Source organism: Grammomys surdaster, unplaced genomic scaffold (assembly GCF_004785775.1).
Source record: "Grammomys surdaster isolate TR1022 unplaced genomic scaffold, NIH_TR_1.0 133, whole genome shotgun sequence".
In the NCBI taxonomy this organism is placed as follows: Eukaryota; Metazoa; Chordata; class Mammalia; order Rodentia; family Muridae; genus Grammomys; species Grammomys surdaster.
The window spans coordinates 13,939,567-13,959,894 of record NW_021604591.1 but is presented as its reverse complement, the minus strand read 5'-3'; the positions used below and the strand labels follow the sequence as shown (position 1 = coordinate 13,959,894).

General features: G+C 45.9%; 1 pseudogene; it reads right to left on the bottom strand.

Annotated features, from left to right (window-relative positions):
* Positions 1 to 18,389: 18,389 nt before the first annotated feature.
* Positions 18,390 to 19,669, bottom strand: LOC114617001 (annotated as a pseudogene).
* Between the last annotated feature and the right edge of the window lie 659 nt (positions 19,670 to 20,328).

Below are 20,328 nucleotides of genomic sequence, written 5' to 3'. Positions count from 1 at the left end.
GACACACAAACTTGAACACACAACACCACATACACATATATCAAAAAAACAAAGACAAAGGACAGCCATGGTGGCACACACCTCTAAACCCAGCACTAGGGAGGCTGAGGCAGGAGGATCTCTGTGAGTTAAAGGCCAGCCTGTCTACACAGGGAAGCCAGAGTTACACAGAGAAACATTGTCAAAGAAAAGAAAGGAAAAGAAAAGAAGAGAAAGGAAAAGAAGAGGGGGAAGAACTAGCCTTTTATTATGAAATTACTAATTCAGGGATAGCGGGATGTCTCAGAAGATAAAAGTGCTTACGTCGAAAGCCTTACAACCTGAGTTTGATCCTGGAAGTCAGTGGAAGGAAGGAAGTAGCTCCTGAAAGCTGTCTTCTGATCTCCGTGTGTACTGTCCCATGTGTGTGCTCCCAACACTAACCAATAAGAAGAAGAAATAAAAGCTACAAATGCAGCTTGAAGTAATACAGAGAGCATAAAGACAACAGTAGCAATCACTCAGAATCCTCCTCCTCTAACATTTGACCTTCCAGCCTCCCTACACAGGGCTGAGCATGAAGGTTGCTACAGGGAGCAGATCCCGGGCCCTGCAGAGCTCATCTCTTGCCTTTTTGCAGTACATCCAGCATGTCTTCCTACAACAGCAGCATAGTGTTACACTATTACTTTACTGGTTATGATGCTCTCTTGTAGTCAAATCTAAGTGTGTGTGTGTGTGTGTGTGTGTGTGTGTGTGTGTGGTGTTGTGTGTTGGCTAGTTTTATGTCAACTTGACATATCTAGAGTCATCTAAGAGGAGGAAACCGCTATTGAGAAAATGTCTCCATAAGATCAGGCTGCAGGCAATTGCATAGGGCATTTTCTTAATTACTGATTCATGTGAGAAGACCCAGCTCACTTTGGTGTCACCCCTGTGCAGGGTTCTATTCTTCCTGAGCAACAGCTAAGAGGAGCAAGCCAGTAACCAGCACTCTTCCATGTCCTTTGCATCAGCTCCTGCCTCTAGGTTCCTGTCATGTTGTTTTCCATCCTGTCCTGACTTTTTTTTTTTTCAGGGAGACAGATCAACTTTATTCAGGGTGAATCAAGGGTTATCTCATTTTAGGGGAGGGGTAGGAATTTCCAGGGTGGCACAGGTCACTGGCTGAAGGCTAAGGTACTGAGATGCCTCATTAGCATGGGGAGGCACTCCAGGGATCTCAGGGGTTTGCTGACCAGGTTTCTTATTGGAGAAAGGAAGTTGGACCTGTAATTTCCCTAAAGGCTACTTGACATTCCTCAGGTAGTGGGTGTAGGGTCCGGGATCTCCCAGGTAGAGAAAGCCTCACTGACAAAGGGAGTCAGTCCACCATCTGGCATGGAGCTTAGGGATATCCAGTAATGTCAGACTTCGACTTTAGCAGTAGGGTTTCTTGACAGCTGAGGATTCCATCCTGGATCTAGTTTTTTAACTGCCGCGATATACTCCTACATTGCTTGGCTGGGGCTTGAGTCACTGAGGGCTTTCCATGCCTCCCATTTTTGCTTTCCTTCAAAATCAAAGAAGTTTGGTTTAGGGATATTGCAATTTCCAACTTTGACCTTTAGCATCATCTCTTCTCAGCTGTGGCTGTGCTTCTTCAAGTAAAACCCAGAAGTCCTATAGCTCTGCTGGAAAGGAACAGATCTTTCCGTGTCCAGCACACTTGGCTGCACGTTGATCCTGCTACAGGAACTTGAAACCTGTCCTGACTTTCTTTGTTGATGAACAATGATGTGGACGTGTAAGCCTAATAAACCCTTTCTTCTCCCAGTTGCTTTCGGTCATGGTGTTTTGTCACAGCATTAGAAATCCTGACAAAGGCAGGAGGTGTGCCATTTAAAAGTGAGTCTTTTCTTTCTCTGGAGGATATTGTGTTAACACGTATATATAAATATCTTTCTATGTTTGTTCATTATTCATACACATTCCTGGATTGACCATTTACTCTAGATCACCAGGAAGCCAACAGCAACACTGCCACATTTTGTTGTTGTTGTTGTTATGTGATCTGTGCGCACAGCCTGCTAACACGGAAGACGTATCTGTCTTTGCTGATGCTTTAAGAGAGCTGCCGTCTGGACAGAGAGCTGCTGGCTCATCACTGATGCTTACCTTCTCGTCCATACTGTACCTGCTCTGTGTTCTTACATTTCATTTATTTTTTTAGTCTGTACATTTTCAGTATAACACCTTTACTAATTTCGTGTGAATTTCATACACACACATGTTGTAGTTAGTATGGTCTTATTCTGTCCTTCACTTCCCCCTGTAACTCTTGCTGTTCTGACATGTAACTAGGCCTTAGGTCTGATGACTAAGTCTCTACCACTAGACAAAGATCTGGGGTGCTTAGCAGGTAAAGCCACTTGCCAGCAAGCACAACAGCCTGAAATACATCTCTGGGTCCCACCCAGTAGAAAGAAAGAACCAAATGAGGCAAGTTGTCCTCTGACCTCCACACATGTGCTCACACACATGCTGAGGCATACTTATGCCTCCCACACACAAATATAAATAAATAAATAAATAAATAAATAAATAAATGTAATAAGATTTTCTTTAACAAGAAAAAGGTATTGGAAATCAGGATTTTCGATACTGGAAGTCAGTGGTTAGGAATACTTGCTGCCATTCCAGAGGTCCCAAGTTTGACACCCAGCACACAAGCATCTGTAACTCCAGTTCTCAGGGATCGGATAGATTCCTCTGGCCTCTGCAAGCACCAGGCACATGTGTGGTATACCGACATACCTGCAGGCAAAACACATATACACATAAAAATAAAATAATAGTACATTTTAATATTCCTTTCCTTTTTCAATTCTTTCTTTTTTAACTTAATTTTTTGTTGTTGTTTGTGGGTGTTTTGCCTACAGCTATGTCTGTGTGCCGTGTGCATGCAGTGTCTGTGAAGGCCAGAGGACACCAGGGCCTCTGGGACTAGAGTTATAGACAGTTGTGAGTAGCCATTGAGTGCTAGGAAACTAACCCAGGTCCTCCAGAAGTGTAGTGGTACTCGGAGACATTTCTCCAGTCCATTCCTGTTAGGAGCCGCGTCCGCCATCTCAAGATGGCGCCGGTTTCCTGCTTCCTGGTTCTTCTTGCGAGCCTTGCTTGAATGTGCGCCTGCGCAAGGGCAAGGCGCGAAAACCAGTATGCTAATTTGGCGACATCATAAGAGCCAATGAGTGTGCGGCACATCTCCTAAAGCGCTATATAAGCCACAAGCTTTTGGGGCTTGGGGTCCCTCGCCTCACTACCATCTAAGAGAGCTGTAACACTACCATCTAAGAGAGCTGTAACACTAAAAGAGCTGTAACAATAAAAATGCTGTCAGAAGAATCCTGAGCGTGGCGTTCTCCTTTTCGGCGAGGCGGCGCCCCGCACATTCCTTTCCCTTTTCAAGTATAAAGATCCAGACAGGAACTAGCAAGATGGCTCAGTGGGTAAAGATACTTGCTGCTTAACCTGGTTTGCTCTCTAGGGTGCTCATGGTGAAAAGGGAAAACAGACTGATACAGGCTTTTCTCTGACCTCCACATGTATACACAATCAAAATAAAACAATTAAATAAATAAAATAAAACCTACAGGAGCCCTGGCCTTCTTGAAGTGTGCTCAGCCTCTGGTGCTCTATGTGTTTGCCTCTCAAACAGAGACATGGCTGTGCCTTCTCACTTCAGCTGCATATTCTAAGTCTATATGATGGGGGAGCCTCAGACTTCCCAAGAGCTTTTCATTATCTGAGCTAACACTGTTCAGAGTGGCTGCCACCGTCGATTCGCACACCCACTGGAGTGATGAGTCCTGTAGAAAGGCAGCTGCTTCCCCAGGTACCACTTATCTTCCAGCATGCTCACAGCTGCTCCAGATGATGGTGCCCATGACATGGCAGCTGCATGCCCAGCATCCAGCCCAGCTGTGGGGGAGACCGGACACTCTGATCTTGGTGGTGATCTTCTCAAGCATGACCAGCCCTGCCTCAGGACCACTCTGAAGCTGTTTCCACCTTTCCTACATGAGCTCTAAACTCCAGATCCGATTGTTTCTTTTCTGCTCTTCGAATGAGCTAGTTTGTCTCTCTTCTCTGGCCTTTGCACATACCATCCCTTCTTCCAGAATACATTTTCCATTCTCTACCGATCAACCATTTCATGGCTTAGTTCGCAGCTTCAGCTTCAGGCCTTCTGGGAAGTGTTGGAGTTTGGGACTCATGTAGCCCAGGTTGGCCTCATACTTGTTATATAGCCAAACAATGACCTTGAATATCGTTTATCATCCTGCTTTCGTGTCCCACACACTGGGATGACAGGCTCGTGTCATACACATAAAGATTCTAGTCTCTGCTCGGCTTGTAGCATGGTTCTGAGAATTTTGCTGATGCTATTATTGCTGCGACCCAAGCAGTTGGTGCAGCGTTCATTCAACACTACAGGAGGAAGGAGGAAGGAAAGGTTGCTTTGCAGTCCTTCCCATCTCCACCTCGTACTGAGCAATTAACATTTCAGTTGCTGAATCCTGGGGAGAGCCAGCAGCAGAGAGCATGTCCCTTAAGGGACTTGGGGCAACAGAGCTTTCTATTTTTTGTTTTTCTTAACAAGCTGGTGTGTTCTGGTGGCAAGCATGTTTATTCTCCCAAGGACTTTCCTAACTGACTGGAGATAGTGGTCATGGGTGAAAAGACACAGGACTGGCATGGGCGCAGCAGAGGGGAAGACAGATTTGCTGTCTAGGGCTGGAAATAGCAAATCTTCCTCCCACAGTGACATTTCCTTTTGACCCAGAGTTTGGGCAACATTCTAGCATGGGAAAGAATACAGACTGGTACACACTCTATTCATGTTCCAAACAATAGTGTGTGTGTGTGTGTGTGTGTGTGTGTGTGTGTGTGGTGGTAGAAGCATATGTATGATATTTATATGGGAGGTTATTTGTGTGCTGTGTGTGTATGTGTATGATATTTATACTGGGGTAATGTGTGTATCTATGGTATATATTACGATGTATTTGTGGTTGTGTGTATATGTTTGCTAGTTATGAAGGTGTTCAGGTGAGTATCATGAATGAGACTAAGAAGGAAAAAGAGAAGAGGGGTCCTGCTTAGCCAAGTCCTCGAGTGAACAGCAACAGGCACCGACAGCTAGTGGGACAGAAGACTATCACAGAGGAAGTCAGAGCCACCAACCACAGTTCCACCAGATTTATGTGGCTTCCTGTTCTGCATAAGAGAAAGTAGCATATCCTAAAGATAGAAACTTTTATAAAAAAAAATCTTTATAAAATAGGAGGGTTTTTTTTTTTTTTTTGAAGAGGTGGCTCAGTGGTTAAGAGCATTTTCAGATCTGATAGAGGATCCGGTGTCATATTGATGGCTCACAACTGCATGTAACTGCAACGCCAGGCTCATCCAACCTCTGTGATCACCTGCACACACATGGGATACCTGCCCCACAGACACACACATACAGTTATGAATAATAAAAACGAAGATTTAAAGACAGGATTCTGTCATAAAAGGGGCTCTCTCTAGCTTACTTGGAAGCCTCTATATGATTTGAGTTTGCTCTGTGCCAAATTAATTTATCCAGTTGAGGAAGTTGGGGGTTGGGGGGGAGCCCATGACTTGAAACCGTCCCAGGCCACATCAAACAAAGCAAGCCCTGCAGGCCAAAGGAACTCCTCATACTTCCTGTCAGAGACAGCAGCACAGGGCTTGGAAGGATAGGCAGCCTCATAACAAACATCCTGTTCTAGGAGCCCCTTTCAGGAATGACCATGAAAGCAACATATGCTCTGTTGGGGGGGGGGTGTCACACACCATTGCTTCTATGTGGCTATGGAATGTTGGGAGGTCCCCAGGTGGGGTGAGTGTTCAGTACCTGTTATTGAAAAGGCAAGGTCTTACCCTAGAGTTCCTCAGCCTCATCCATCCCTGCTAACATAAAGTCTGTGGTTTTCTCCAACTCTGATGCGGCACATAGATTGCGCTGCCTTCAAGGTTGGCCAGAAGCTTCTTTCTGCAATGGTTAGAAGTAACACAGGAGTTCCTAAAAGTCAAAGAGCTGAGAATAAGTAACTGTTGCATGCTGTGCTCAGCCCTAAATGGGACATCTGGATCAATCACTAAACCTCTAAGGCACAGGGAACATCGCAGAAGGAGGGGAGAAAGAATAAAAAGTCAGAGGATGGGGAGAGTTCCTTCTCCAGACATGCTAATGGCCATTACACTCATGGCCTCAATGCAGCTATGATTACCTGTTCAGGATCAAGCCAACCAGCAGCTAACACCTCAATAGGTAACATTAACTAGACTTAGTAGATGATGGGGAAAAGAGACAGGGGGGATGTGAAGTGTGGTCCTCCCTTCTCCTGGGGTCATTGGCCCATGAGGACAAAGGGAGCAGAGTCAATGAAGAGGGTTTCAGATGGCCCATGAGTATGACCAGAAATGACAACACTCTGGGATCAGCTTCTGGGAGACAGATCAACTTGATTCAAGGTGAATCAAGGTTATATAGTTTTGGGGTTAAGGAATAGGAATATCCTGTGTGGACAAAGGTCATGGGCTGAAGGCTAAGTTACTCAGATGCCTCATTTGCATGGGGAGGCATTCCAGAAATCTCAGGTGTTTGCTGAATGGATTTCTTATCGGAAGAAAGGAAGCAGAACCTGTAATCTCACCAAGGCTACTTACAAGACATTCCACAGATAGAGGGTATAGGTGTTTTAAGCTCCCCAGACAACGTCAGAGAAGGAGAAGCCCTGCTGGTAATTGGGGTCCCCATTTTGGGCCAAGCTCAGAAGACTGTCTGAACAATGGTAGACTTCCACCTTGGGAGCACCCAAGGGAAGTGCGCAGGAGAGTTGGGAGTGGATATGACCAAGATACATCTTCACTTGCATGAAATTGTCAAATAATAAATAAAAGATAATTTACCTTTTTTTTTTTTTGAGGCAGGGTCTCTATGCAAATCTCTGGCTGTCCTGGAACTCACTATGTGAACCAGGCTGTCCTGAAACTCACAGACATCCTCCTGCCTTGGCACTTGAAGGCTGGGATGAAAGATGTGCATCACCAAGCCTTGCTGGATGGTTTACTTTTTTAAAAAGAAACCTGTGGCTTGTGTGTACATGTGTGTGTGTGTGTGTGTGTGTGTGTGTGTGTGCGCGCGCACATGCATGCGCACATGCTTCCTAAAAAGGTGTAAGAAACCTTGGGTTGAGTGTTGGGTGTGTCTGTGAAAGTGTTTGCAGAGATTAACTGAGGGACATCCTCTCTGAATGTCACTAACACCTTTTTATGGCTATAGGGCTTGAAGTGAATAATATTGTTTTATTATTCAACAACAAGTCTGAGTAGTATTTTTGTCACAGCAGTAAATGGAGTCACTACCATAGAAATGGGCTAAACCAAATGATTAGTGAGGTACATTGAAGGTTGTTTATTTCAAGAAGGTTGACCAAAACCTTTCAGAATTTTTACCCGCAGCTCAAGCACTTACCACTTAGCAGGATATCTTACCAAGAATGGAAACTACAGAAAGGTCACCCTTTGGAGAAACTGAAATTAATTCTGATTTTCACTGTTATAAAAACAGTTTTGTTTTGTTGTGTGTATGTGTGTGCATGCCTCTGTGTGTGTGTGTCCTAGAGCCAGGGAAATGGCTCATTGTTTAAAGTGCCTGCTGAGTACTGTTGTAGAAGGTGACTCTGGCAAATAATATGTCCATCTCCACAACACTCGGGCATACCCATACCCCACCCCACTAAGTAAATAAATAAATGTAAGTTTTAAAAGTTTCTGATTGGTAGTCCATAATATAATTGTAATTAATTTTTGTGTTGTTAGCATAAATCCCAACTCTCAAATGCCTCCCTCATACAAGGTGGCTAGACATAGGAGGTGGCTCTTATTTTGGGGGTCTACCCCCAGTGGGGCTTTCAATTAAAAGGATCACATATCTGTGGGAGGCCTTAAATGAACCAGTAACTTTGTTGGATGCTATGATGTGTTCTCAGTTAAACCTCCCAGCAGCCTGCCCACTGAGGACCATTAAGCCCAGTTTACAGAAATGAAAACTTACATATACACAGAGGTGACCCATATTTTCTCTGCAAGTTGGGAGGAGCTAAGGTGGGAAGAGTAAGGAGAGGAAGATGAGAAACTAGAGGCAAAGATGTAGGAGCATGGAGAGCCATGGATGTATGGAGAACAGTCCTGGGTAACAACTTATATCTACGCTAGTTGATTGGGAAACCTTCCAATTGTATGGGCAACTTGTTATTGAGCATTACCAAACAAATAAAGCTTTTGATTAATCTTTAAGCATTAGAGTCTCATTCCTACTGGATACGAGTGGATAGTGGGATGGTCTGGGCTCAGCCCAGCCTTGTGGAGACAGCGTGGAAGATTGGAAGAGCCATCTCCCATGCTGGCATATCATGGATGCCAGGGCCAGTGTTTCTGGCTGGCTGTTTCTAGCTGTGGCACATGTGTGGCCTCTGGCCATTTCCAGCTGTGGAGTGCTTGGCTTCAAGCCACAGTGCATGGCAGTCTGAGCGTAGTCAGCCTGTCCAGAGGCCTTCATTAAATATCAAACACAACACACCTCCACCTTCAAAACCAGAAGTGGGCAAGCCAGTGTTCCAAGGCAGACTTTCGTATTCTAAGTTACACAGTCTTCTTTCTTATTTTGTACACATGTGTATCACTCACATCCCCATGAGAACCAACTCTGCTTGAGGGTAGGAAAGGGGCTCCAGAAGCTATAGAAAACAATCAAAAGAAAGCCAGCCTCTGACAGCTTGCCCCAAGGCCTTTTTCCTCCCTTCAGCAAAATTTATGAATCAGTCCTAAACCAAAGCATGTGGGTGCAGCAGGGAGCCTCACCAAAGCACATGTGTATAGCAGGGAAACTCACCTAGGGAAAAAGCCTGTAGGGTCCAGGGAGTGGAATGTGGTGGTTTGAATATGCTTGGCCCATTGAGTGGCACTCTTAGAAGGTGTGGCCTTGTTGGAGGAAGTGTGTCACTGTGGGTGTGGGCTTTAAGACCCTCTTCCAGTCTTCTCCTAGTGGCCTTCAGATAAAGATATAGAACTCTCAGTTCCTCCTGCACTGTGTTAGTATTCTGTCTAAACTCAACCTCCACAGTTATCTGGCAACAGCCAGGTATGCTCCTCCCCACAGTTACCTGGCAATAGCCAGGTAGGCCTGCCCACTATAAAGGGGGCTGCTTGCCCCCTCCTCTCTCTCTTGATCCCTCGATCCCTTGCCTGTAGGTTCCCACTGCCCCTTGCCCCTCCCCCCTTCCCTTCCCCCTCTCATGGCCTGCTTCTACCTCTCCTCTCTCTCTCTCTCTGCCTCTACTACCCTCCTGGCTCCCCTCCCCATGCCCTGAATAAACTCTATTCTATGCTATACCATTGTGTGGCTGGTCCCTCATGGGGAAGAGATGCCTCGGCATGGGCCCGCTGAGACGTTCCTTTCCATCATTGGTCCCCTTTCCTTCACACTGTGCCTGCTGGATGCTGCCATGCTCTGCCTTGATAATAATAGACTGAACCTCAGAACCTGTAAGCTAGCCCCAATTAAATGTTGTCCTTATAAGAGTTGCTTTGGTCATGGTGTCTGTTCACAGCAGTAAAACCCTAACTAAGACAAGGGTTGCAAAGTGGATCTAGGCTCATAGCAACTTCTTAGTTATTAAAGGAAAAAGAATATTGAAGTCAGGTATGGTGGTGTCTGCCTAGGATCCTTGACTCAGAAGGTAGAAATAGGAGGATCAGGAGTTCAAGGCCATCCTTAGCAGCAAGTGAAGGGTATCTGGTCTGTACTATTCATCTCAAAACACTGCAAACAGGTTAGTACCATGTTGAAACTCTTTTAAAGCCATAAAATACCACTCACAATAATGCCTTCCTTTCTTACAAAATGTATCATAGATAGCTGGTCACCACTACTTAGCCTAAGACACTGGTGTGTTTTTGGCTCCAGTGCCCCTAATGCAAGATACTGAAGACCTTTGTCATCTGCCCACCAGAAGGAATTCCATTTCCTTCTCTATCAGCAAGTTTGAGGTGGAGATATGCTGAGAATCCAGAGAATCCTATCACCTTCCCAGTCCCCAGATGGGACTTTCCCTCTAGAACAGATTCTCTTCTGTTGGAAAGCAGTCTCCAGTAATAACAACTAGAATAAGAATCTATTAGAATGGAGGCAGGACTGCCCACTTCTCAGGGTTGCCGGGAGCTGTGAGTAAGCTCATGACTTATCCTATCACCATGACTGAGTCAGCCGCAAAGCTCCCAATACAGTGAAGGGAATTGGGTAGCTTCCCAGAGTGCTGAAACACAGCAGACATTCGCTGAATGGCAGCCATCATATATGAAGCTCTGACTGGGGCACAAGGAGAGGCTGCCTTAGTTTCTGTTTCTGTTGATACCCTGACAAAAGCAACTGAAAGGAGGAGAGTTTACTCTGGCTCACAGACTCTGTCTATCACGGTTGAGCATGTCAAGGCTACTGCAGTCAGGAAGGAGAGAGGAACGCATGCCCATGTACAAGTGCTCAGCTTGCTGTCTTCATTTTATTCAGCCCAAGATCCTATGCCCTGGGAATGGTCCCAACTAAAGTTAAGATGGATCTTCCCATATCAAGTAATGCCCTCTAGATAATGCCCCCAAGGCACGGCCAGAGGGCCATCCCCACGTGATGTTAGAGTTAGTCAAGGTGACCATATTAACCTTGGCTGGCCATCACAGAGGGACAGTGAAAGTTCCCATGCCGAGCTCGCAAACAAACTCTGATTTCCAAGCTTTTTGGAAGCCAGTGAGATTTGCTTTAGTAACAAAATCCCCAAATGATTAGCTTATCAGATGCCTTCTAGAGTCTAAGCACTGAGCCAAACATTGTACAGTTTTTCCTACTCCTAATCCACATGATAGCTCTGTCAAGTAGATATTATTCTGTTAAGATTCATTTATTTTGTGTACAGGAGTGTTTTTGTCTACATGTATATGTATATCATACCCTGGATCCTCTGAAAGACCCACTGTTGTTTCAAAAAGTGTTCGTGAACCCCAAAAGAAAACTAAGGAGCCAATTTCTATGCAGTTGCATTAGGGTCTCTTTATTCAAGCTCCAGCTTGGGCCACATCACTGTCTCTAACACAGTAGAACAAAAGGGTGGAGCTTTGAGCCCAGTTTTAGGCAAGCATTTATAAAGGCAAGAAGGGGTTATCTGGCCTGGCACACATCTAATTGAGGGGCCATTATGGCCTTTAACATAATTGTCTGGTGCTGGGAGCCAAACCATAAACTTAACTGTTGTTTTCTTCCAGATTGTTGGTGGTTAGGAAGTGAAGTGCCAGGGGCAGGCTTGTAACCTGGAGGTGTAGATTTGTTGGGGAATAATCTGGAAACTGGTGCTAGATACTGGCCTGTTAGTTAACTTAAGTTCAACCTTAGGTCAGGTTCTCTAAGACCGTCTGAATCCAAAATGTCTGTCCCTCACCACAAGTGCTCCGAGGCATCTCTCGAGCACCCTACTATTTACTATTTATACTATGTCATGTTTCCAAAATCATCTCATTAGTAAGTAGTGACAGTGGGATTTGAACCCACAACCTATTGAATCCAAACTACCACTCTCATTCTGTCTAGTACCAAACATCCGGGGTGAAGTACTGTGGGCTGCCAGCCTCACAGACACAGGTCAAGCCTGTGAAAACCCAGAGGCTGGTTCTTAAAGGCCACATCAATTTGTCGAGGTGCTCCTTCATTTTTTCCATGTTTTTGTTTCCAGGGCTGGTTTGTGTTTTAAGCGACTGATTTAAATTTTCCCTTTCTTTTTCTCTCCAGGAGCAAGGGCAGAAGCCAGCAGAAGTGAGAAGGTTCTGGAGGATGGCTGGGAGGGGAAAACCAAACATACTATGCAGGAGGCCCGGCCAGACACAGGCACTCGTCCTCGGGTTTCCATCCATTCTTGGAGTCAGAGCCTCCCTGGCACAGGGAAAGGAAGACAAGGTTTTTATGCCTAAAAATTGGCCTAGGGCCAGTGAAAGGTCTCTGTGGGTCAAGGTGGATAAGGGCACTTGCTGTTAAGGCTGATGGCCTGAGGCTGATCTCTGGGACCTAAATGATGGTATAAAGATAGAACTGACTCCTAGATGTCCTCAGACTTCCACATATGCTACAGCATGTTCATGTCTCCTCTCTCTCTCTCTCTCTCTCTCTCTCTCTCTCTCTCTCTCTGTGTGTGTGTGTGTGTCTCTCTCTCTGTCTCTGTCTCTGTCTCTCTCTCTCTCTGTGTGTCTCAAAATAAATGAATGAATGAATGAATGAATGAATGAATGAATGAATAATAAAATGTGGCAGTAGCCAGGCCTCTTCTGGAATGATGCTCCAGTGTAAAGCATTCAGCCCTCTTTATGGCAAGGTCTGAAGAATTGGGTCCCCACATGGCAAGGATCTGTGGGGATACTCATGCAGAATCCCCTGACTTTTCCTGAGCGGATGCTTGGTCCACTTCTGCCTTGCATTTGCATTTTTGGCTCTGCTATTAGCAGTTTGCACTTTCACTTTGCCTGTGACAGACATTTCCCCAGAATCAGAAAAAGAAAGCTCAGGCCATGCTTTATTCTCATTTGTCTCTGAGGATCATGGGAATGGGACAGATCACTCTGCTTGTTGATAATGATGATGTAGTTGAGTCAACAGGGGCCCTGGTCTGGGTACATCAGCTGATGTCTGGATGTTCTCTCCTGATGGGAACTTAGTTCAGAAACAATTTGCTCATCGACCTGTTCTAAACAACAGTTAGGTAACTACTAGAAAGTTAGAAATGTCGTGCTGCATCACTGATTCCAAGAATTAATGGAAACATCCAGAGACGAGCCAAGTGAAGATGAGGAACTGACTCAGATTACTAATTTGCAGAAAGGCCCTGGGGCTAAAGGGACTAGATCTGATCAGGATGTGGGGACATGCTAGGTACCAATAATTAAATCAGAATTTCCTGGATATGTAGTCTATCACCTCTCTCTACTGTAACTGCAATGGCTGCCGACCATTGACTGTGTTAGACAGTAACTGCTTGCTGAGGCTATATAAATTATGGGTTAGCAGAAAACCGCAGAGATTGAGGAAGGAAAGTGGAAGGGAAAGTACAGTTTTAAAAGCTGTAGAACACTTTTTATTTACAAAAATAAGAAAATTATTATTATTGGCATATGCAATATATAAAATGATTGATGAGTTTTATAATGGTATTTTCATACAGGTATATGCTTTTATGTTCTGATGGAAGGGCACCCTGAGATACAGGATCTCAGGAACCACACAGCTCTGAGCGGAGACAGTATCCCAGTGGAAGGGCACCCTGAGATATAGGATCTCAGGAACCACACAGCTCTGAGGTGGGACAGTATCCCAGTGGAAGGGCACCCTGAGATACAGGATCTCAGGAACCACACAGCTCTGAGGTGGAACAGTATTCCAGTGAAAGAGCATCTTGAGACATGCGAGCTCAGGAACCACACAGCTGAGAGGAAAGCTCAGCAGAGGTTTGCAGCTCCCAGGGGAGGGTCTTCCCAGCTGAGCTCAGGAGCTCAGGAGCCTCAGCCCCACTCCTCTTTGCTTCTTTTCTTCTTAGCTTCTTCCAATGAGAGAGGCACATCAGGCAGAAAATTTCATGAAAGATTTATTAGAGGGTCCAGGGTATGGAGGGACGAATCTAGGAACAACTGTCCTCTGTTCTTGAGAGTGGGCAGCAGGGAACTGGACAAAGGACAGGGCTTACATGGGACTTCTCAGGGGGCAGAGCTTTTCAGGGCAGAGATCTCCAGAGTGAAGATTGGTGGGATTTCAAATTCTGAGCTTGAGGAGCTCAGGGATTGTGGGTTCTCCTGTTCAGGGATTGGTGGGTTCTCCTGTTAAAGGACTGATGGGTTTTGTGGGAAGCTCAGGGTTTGGTGGCTTTTTTTCACCTCCTTTTCCCTGCATCCAGCTCATGGGTTTGAATGGGAAGGACTTCCCAGCTACAGCTGGCTTTGGTTGAAGTGTCATCTCTGTGGAGATGCTCAGGGAGGCTGGAGAGTAGGTGCTACCACCTGTGGACAGCTCCCATGTAGGCTGCAGGCTGAGGAGATATCATGGTGCTGCCATCTTGACAGGAGCCTCTCACCCCTTTTTTGAGAGGAAGAAGGGGTTTATTTGACTTACAGTTTCAGGCTACAGTCCATCACTAAGGAGAAGACAAAGAAGTAACTCAAGCAGCTAGTCACATCATATACACAGGCAAGAAGTAAGAAAAACAAAAGATCCTTCTTGCAATTCTTTTGCTAGTGTTCTTCATTATTATACATTTCAGGGTCCAGCCTAGGGAATGGTGCCACCCACAATTGAACAGATCCTCCATAGATATTCCATCATGCTAGCCTGACTAGTCACCATAGTGTACTCAAGTAGATCACTAAAGCATCCCAACAGCAGTTGGACTGTAGAAGACAGTCAAGTTCTCAGACCAACCATTGAGTCAGGTAACTGCAACCCTGATCCATGAAAATCCCAGGCTAGAGCCCCATAGCTAGACACATCTGGATGACTGTGAGACAACAAATGATTATCTGGGAAAGCCAGATCTTGAGTTTGTTTCACGGTGATTAGTAGTTTAGGTGGTACCCACCTGTATATCATGCCATTGGATAAGAGGATGAGCTGAGAAGAATGGGATCTAAAGGGAAGTGTGAAGATCAGATTGGAAAGGCTGAGCAGTCAGGATAGGTCACAGATAGGGGCTAATGAAGCCTTCGACAATTAAGTGATGCAACTGTATTTTCAAGTCAGAAAGTATATGTGTAGACTCAAAAGTATGACGAAGGGTGCCAGCCGATGTGTTACAGGCTCCAGTTGTAGGGAGTTATTTCCCATGGCATTGACTATGCCCACCTGTATTCAAAGCTGGCTTTTGAAGTCACCAAAGAACACCTCCCTTCTCTTTCTTTTTTTAATGATATTTTTAATTTTTTTTTTACTTATTCACTTTATGTTCTGCTCATTGTCCCCCTCAGTTACCCCTTACCACAATCCTTCCCCCCATTCCCTTCTCTTCTGAGCAGGTGATGCTCCTCCTATATATCCTCCTACTCTGGCACATCAAATCTCTCTGAGGCTAGGTGCATCCTCTCCCATTAAGGCCAGACAAGGCAGCCTAGCTAGAAGAACATATCTCACATACAGGCAACACCTTTTGGGATAGCCATGGAGAAGCTGCTATTTTTGACAGCTCTTACAGGGGCATCTCACTGTGGCTATAAGCCAGGGCAGGAAGTAGGGGCTGTCTGCTGCTTTGATGGGTTTTGCCATGCTCTGCTAGGGGGACTACAATGTATTTGCATATTCAGTCCCCAATTACCTAGTGATGTGTAACAGTTTCCTCCAGAATCAAAGCATTCCATCCTGCAGGAAAGCTCCTTAATCAAGAAGGTAATCAACTCAAAATAACTTCAGGAAGTCCCTGAAACTGACTAGATTCTCTAGGCCCCTCCCTCCTAGACTGTTGAGAGTCACTCTCAGACAAGCTGTCTTAATCAGGGTTTCTCCTGCTGCACAAAACATCATGACCAAAAAGCAAGTTGAGGAGGAAAGGGTTTATACAGCTTACATTTCCACATTGCTGTTCATCACCAAAGGAAGTCAGGACTAGAACTCAACATGGCAGGCACCTGGAGGCAGGAGCTAATACAGAGGTCATGGAGGGTGCTGCTTACTGGATTGCTTCCCTTGGCTTTCTCAGCTTGCTTTCTTATAGAACCCAAGACTACCAGCTCAGGGATGGTACCACTCACAAGGGGCCCTCTCCACTTGATCAGTAACTGACAAAATGCCTTACAGCTGGATCTCATGGAGGCATTTCCTCAACAGAGGCTCCTTTCTCTGTGATAACTCCAGCTTGTGTCAAGCTGACACAAAAAACCAGCCAGTACACAAGCCAATCTGCAAAGACTTTGCAACTGGCCTAGCAGCTTGGGAGAAGCAGAAACCAGTCCAGCTGCCTGGAAGAGGTTTAGACCAACTGAAGTACTTGGAAGGGACACTCTTCAAACTGTTGAGCTGCCTGCAGGCTGTGGAGTGTGCTCCATGTTCCCAGCTTTTGTGAGCTGTCATGCTGGGGTGGACTTTGGTGAGCAGCTGTTTTTGAGTCATTTCTGCTGAAGTCAGTAACCCCCCAGCCATACCCTTGTAAGTATGCCTGATAAACACATGCTTCACCAGGTTGGACTTTGGTCTGTTGTGGGCTCCTTCTATAGGGTGAATAGATAAATATGTATGTTGCATCTTCCCAGGTAATATTGTCACATGACACCTAAGCTTCTGTCCTGACACCAAGTTCCTTTCCTTTCCAATCTATTCCCCATTCTACCTTCATACCATGTGTGTATATGAAGTTAGAAAGGGAAATATATACACAGACACATTAAAATCTATATTCCATGCAAGAGAGAAAAAAATGTGATATTTATCTTTTGAAGTCTGGCTTACTTCATTAAACATGGTGATCTCCAGATCTATCCACCCCCCTGTAAATGATCTAATTTTGTTCTTCCTTAAGGCTGACTAGAAGTCCACAGTGTATATATTCCACATTTTCTTTATCAACTCACCCGCTTGTTGAACGTTCTTGGAAGGGATCTAATTGTCATGAGACAGGTGAGGGAAACGAAGTCTGGGCAAGATTGACTGTCTACCCTACCATGCCATACTATCTCGGTGTTCTTCCCATCACGGGCCCAGAACTGACTAAGTGAGCTCGACATTGTTTAACGGCAGCCACGTGCGAGGCTAGTGCCCGGAGCCAGAGCTCTACAGCTTCACTCCTGCATCTGAGACCACTGCTTCAGGCCTGCTGCACTTCAGATGGAAGGAACGATGGCTGTCAGTGTTCTCACAGACTGCAAACAAGCAGAAGGAGGTGGCCATCTTAGCCATAGGTGTGTGTAGCTCCCAAACCTGGTCAACTGTGCTTCAGCAGGACAAGATGGGGTCCCTAGTGATGTGTGGGGGATGTTGGGGTAGCCTTGGAATATGTGTCAGACCAAGAGTACTTGAATAGTCCAGGTCAGAAGCAGCTGGTGTCAACTGAGCATCTGAGGAACAAGTCAGGAAGGATAGAGTGTCAATCGCTGAAACAGATTCCTGAGAGAAACAGTGTGACAGAGGAAAGATTCATTCTGTCTCAAGGTTTCAGAAGTTCTACCCATGGTGGCTAGCTCTGGAATTTCTAGGCCTGTGGTGGAACAGGATATCATGACAGAATGACATGGTAGACCAGAGCTGCTTGCCTCAACTACCAACAAACATCGAGAGAAACAGGCAGAGACCAAGGAAGAGCTGTGGTCTGGAGGCTCTCTTTGAGACCTACCTCCTCCAGCTAAGCCTTGTCTTCTAAATTTTCCACTACCTCCCAAAATGTTTCTATGAGCTGGGGACTGAGCCTTGATTGAACACATGGGCATGTGTCTTAGTCCAGGTTTTATTGCTGTAATGAAACACCATGACCAAAAAGCAAGTTGTGGGAGGAAAGGGTTTATTCGGCTTACCTTCTACATTGCTGTTCATCACCAAAGGAAGTGAGGACAGAAACTCAAGCAGGGCAGGAACCTGAAAGCAGGAGCTGATGGAAGGATGCTTGCTTCCCCTGGCTTGTTGAGCTTGCTTTCTTAGAGAACCCAAGACCACTAGCCCACGGATGGCACCACCCACCATGGGATGGGTTATCTCCAGTTGATGACTAATTGAGAAAATATCCTATAGTTAGAGCAGCTGAGGCTCCTTTCTCTGTGATGACTCTAGCTTGTGTCAAGTTGACACACAAAACCAGCCAGTATAGCATATATGTGTAGGACATTTCCTATTGTACAGACCATGTATAAAGGTATACACAGGAAATTTGAAAAAAGTAAGGGTGTAACTTTAATCTTTTCAAAACCTGCTTTTAGTGATGGTTCTTTTTCCTCTTCTTATTTTTTTGGAGGGGGGGAGGATTCTGTGTCTTTTATTTTTGCATGTAAACTACTGGGGGAGTCTTGAAGGTGGGCACCCTAGAGATTACACTGGAGTTCCGAAGGCTCCAGACACTATCTGGGAAGTCAAGTGACAGAAACAATGATTCAGACCAATCACATGATTACAAAGCTGCAATCTCCATCAGGGTTCCTGGTGGTTAGGCATGGATGCCTAAGGAAGCAGTGACATGGGGTGGGGGGTAGCAAGCACTGGGCTGGCCTTGAGCCGCCTGGATGACATCGGGAACAGAGGACCTAAGCAGCTGATAGCTCCAGGGATCTCCAGTCCGTGCTTTACTTGGTCAGGGGGTCCCTGAAGGACCAAACTTAGCTTTGCTGCCCAGCTCTTCCTCGATTCTAAGGGTCTGATTGTACTTGGTTAGGTGCTCAAATTGGCAAGGGGCACCAGTCTTGATCTGCCCAGTGCAGAGCCTCACCACCAGGTCGGCAATGAAAGTGTCCTCGGTCTCCCCAGATCAAAGGAACACCATGACACCCCAGCCATTGGACTGAGCAAGCTTACATACCTGCAGAGACTCAGTCACAGAGCCAATCTGGTTCACTCTGAACAGAAAGCAGCTGCAGGACTTCTCACCTGCAGCCTTGGTAGTCCACTTAGGGTTGGTCACTGTGGCCCATCATTGTCTGAACTAGCTGTGAACTTCTGCCAAGCATCCTAGTTGTCCTGGTCAAAGGAGTCTTCAGTGGACACCACTGGGTAGCCCTGGATGGAGGACTTGTACAGGTCAGCCAGCTGGTCAGGTGTGATGTACCTGCTAGGGTCAACTGGAGACTTGAAGTCCAGATCATACTTGCCAGACCTGTAGAACTCGGAGGCAGCCACATCCATGCCAATGACAACATGGTCAGTGTAGCCGGCCTGTGCAATTGCAGTTTTGAGCAGCTACAGGGCTTCTTTGTTCTCCAGGATGTTAGGAGTGAATCCGCCCTCATCACCCACACTGGTGGCATCTTTCCCATACTTCTCCTTGATTACTTCTTCAGGTTGTGGTAAACCTCTGGTCCAATGTGCGTGGCTTCCAGGAAACAGGATGCCCCCACAGACAGGATCGATCATGAACTCTTGCATGGCCAGCTTGTTGCCAGCATGAGAACCGCCATTGATCACATTGAAAGCTGGGGCCAGCACAATGACCTCAGGGTTGCTGGCCAAGTCATCAATGTGACGGTAAAAGGGTATCTCCTTTTCCACGGCACCAGCTTTGCAGACAGCCAGGGACACTCCCAGTATGGCATTTGCACCAAATTTAGATATATTCTTGGTGTTGTCCATCTCGATCATCAGCCGGTCAATCTTCTCTTGCTCCACAACATTCAGTTTATTGCTAACCAGAGCAGGTGCAATAGTGTAATCGATGTGCTCAGCATCCTATGAGACACCCTTCCCCATGAAGCTGGTCTTATCATTGTCTCGGAGTTCTAGGGCTTCTTAGATGCCAGTGGACGCACCGCTCGGCACCACAGCTTGGAAGAGACCTTTCTCAGTGGTCAGATCCACCTCAACAGTGGGATTCCCACGGGAGTCAAAGATCTCTCTGGCATGGATCTTGAGACTAGACATGGTGAACTTCTGGCAGTCAGATCACTGTAGACCTAAGAGAGCATTAAGGACAGATGTGAGCACAAACCTACACCCAAGCAGCACTTTTAGTGATGGTTCTTAAACGCTTTAACCTCCTCTCTATCCCACCACCCACCAGAGGTAGTGGAAAAGAAAGGATACGGGGGAAGTGGACCTGTTTCCTGCACTGTCAGGAAATCAGCAGTTCAGTTCTAAGGTCAGCAGTGACAACTCGATCCACCCACAAACACTTCATGGATAACAGCCAGGACTCAGCCTTGGCACGAGTCAGCAGGAGGGACCAGGATCACCAGGAAAAGTTTTCAGCTGTGCCTCTGTCAGTGAAATGAAGATCAGCAAAAATGTGAGACCAACAATCATTGCACAGCTGGCTCTATAAGCAAGCCTAGGCCAGCCTTCTTCACTGTCTAACAAGTCCTATTTATACTCCCTCCAAATATCAGATGTTCTCCACAGGTCTTGCCTTACTACGAGTCTTGTCTCAGCATGTTGAGTCTGTCTTAGCAAAACGCCACTTGAGTCTGTCTCAGCTGACATCACTCTGCCATCAGCCCCAGTCTGTTGAAGTGGTAAGAAGCCACAGCACACCACCAGAAGTTTTTTGGTGAGTTTCTCTCTATGTAGTCCCAACAAATGGA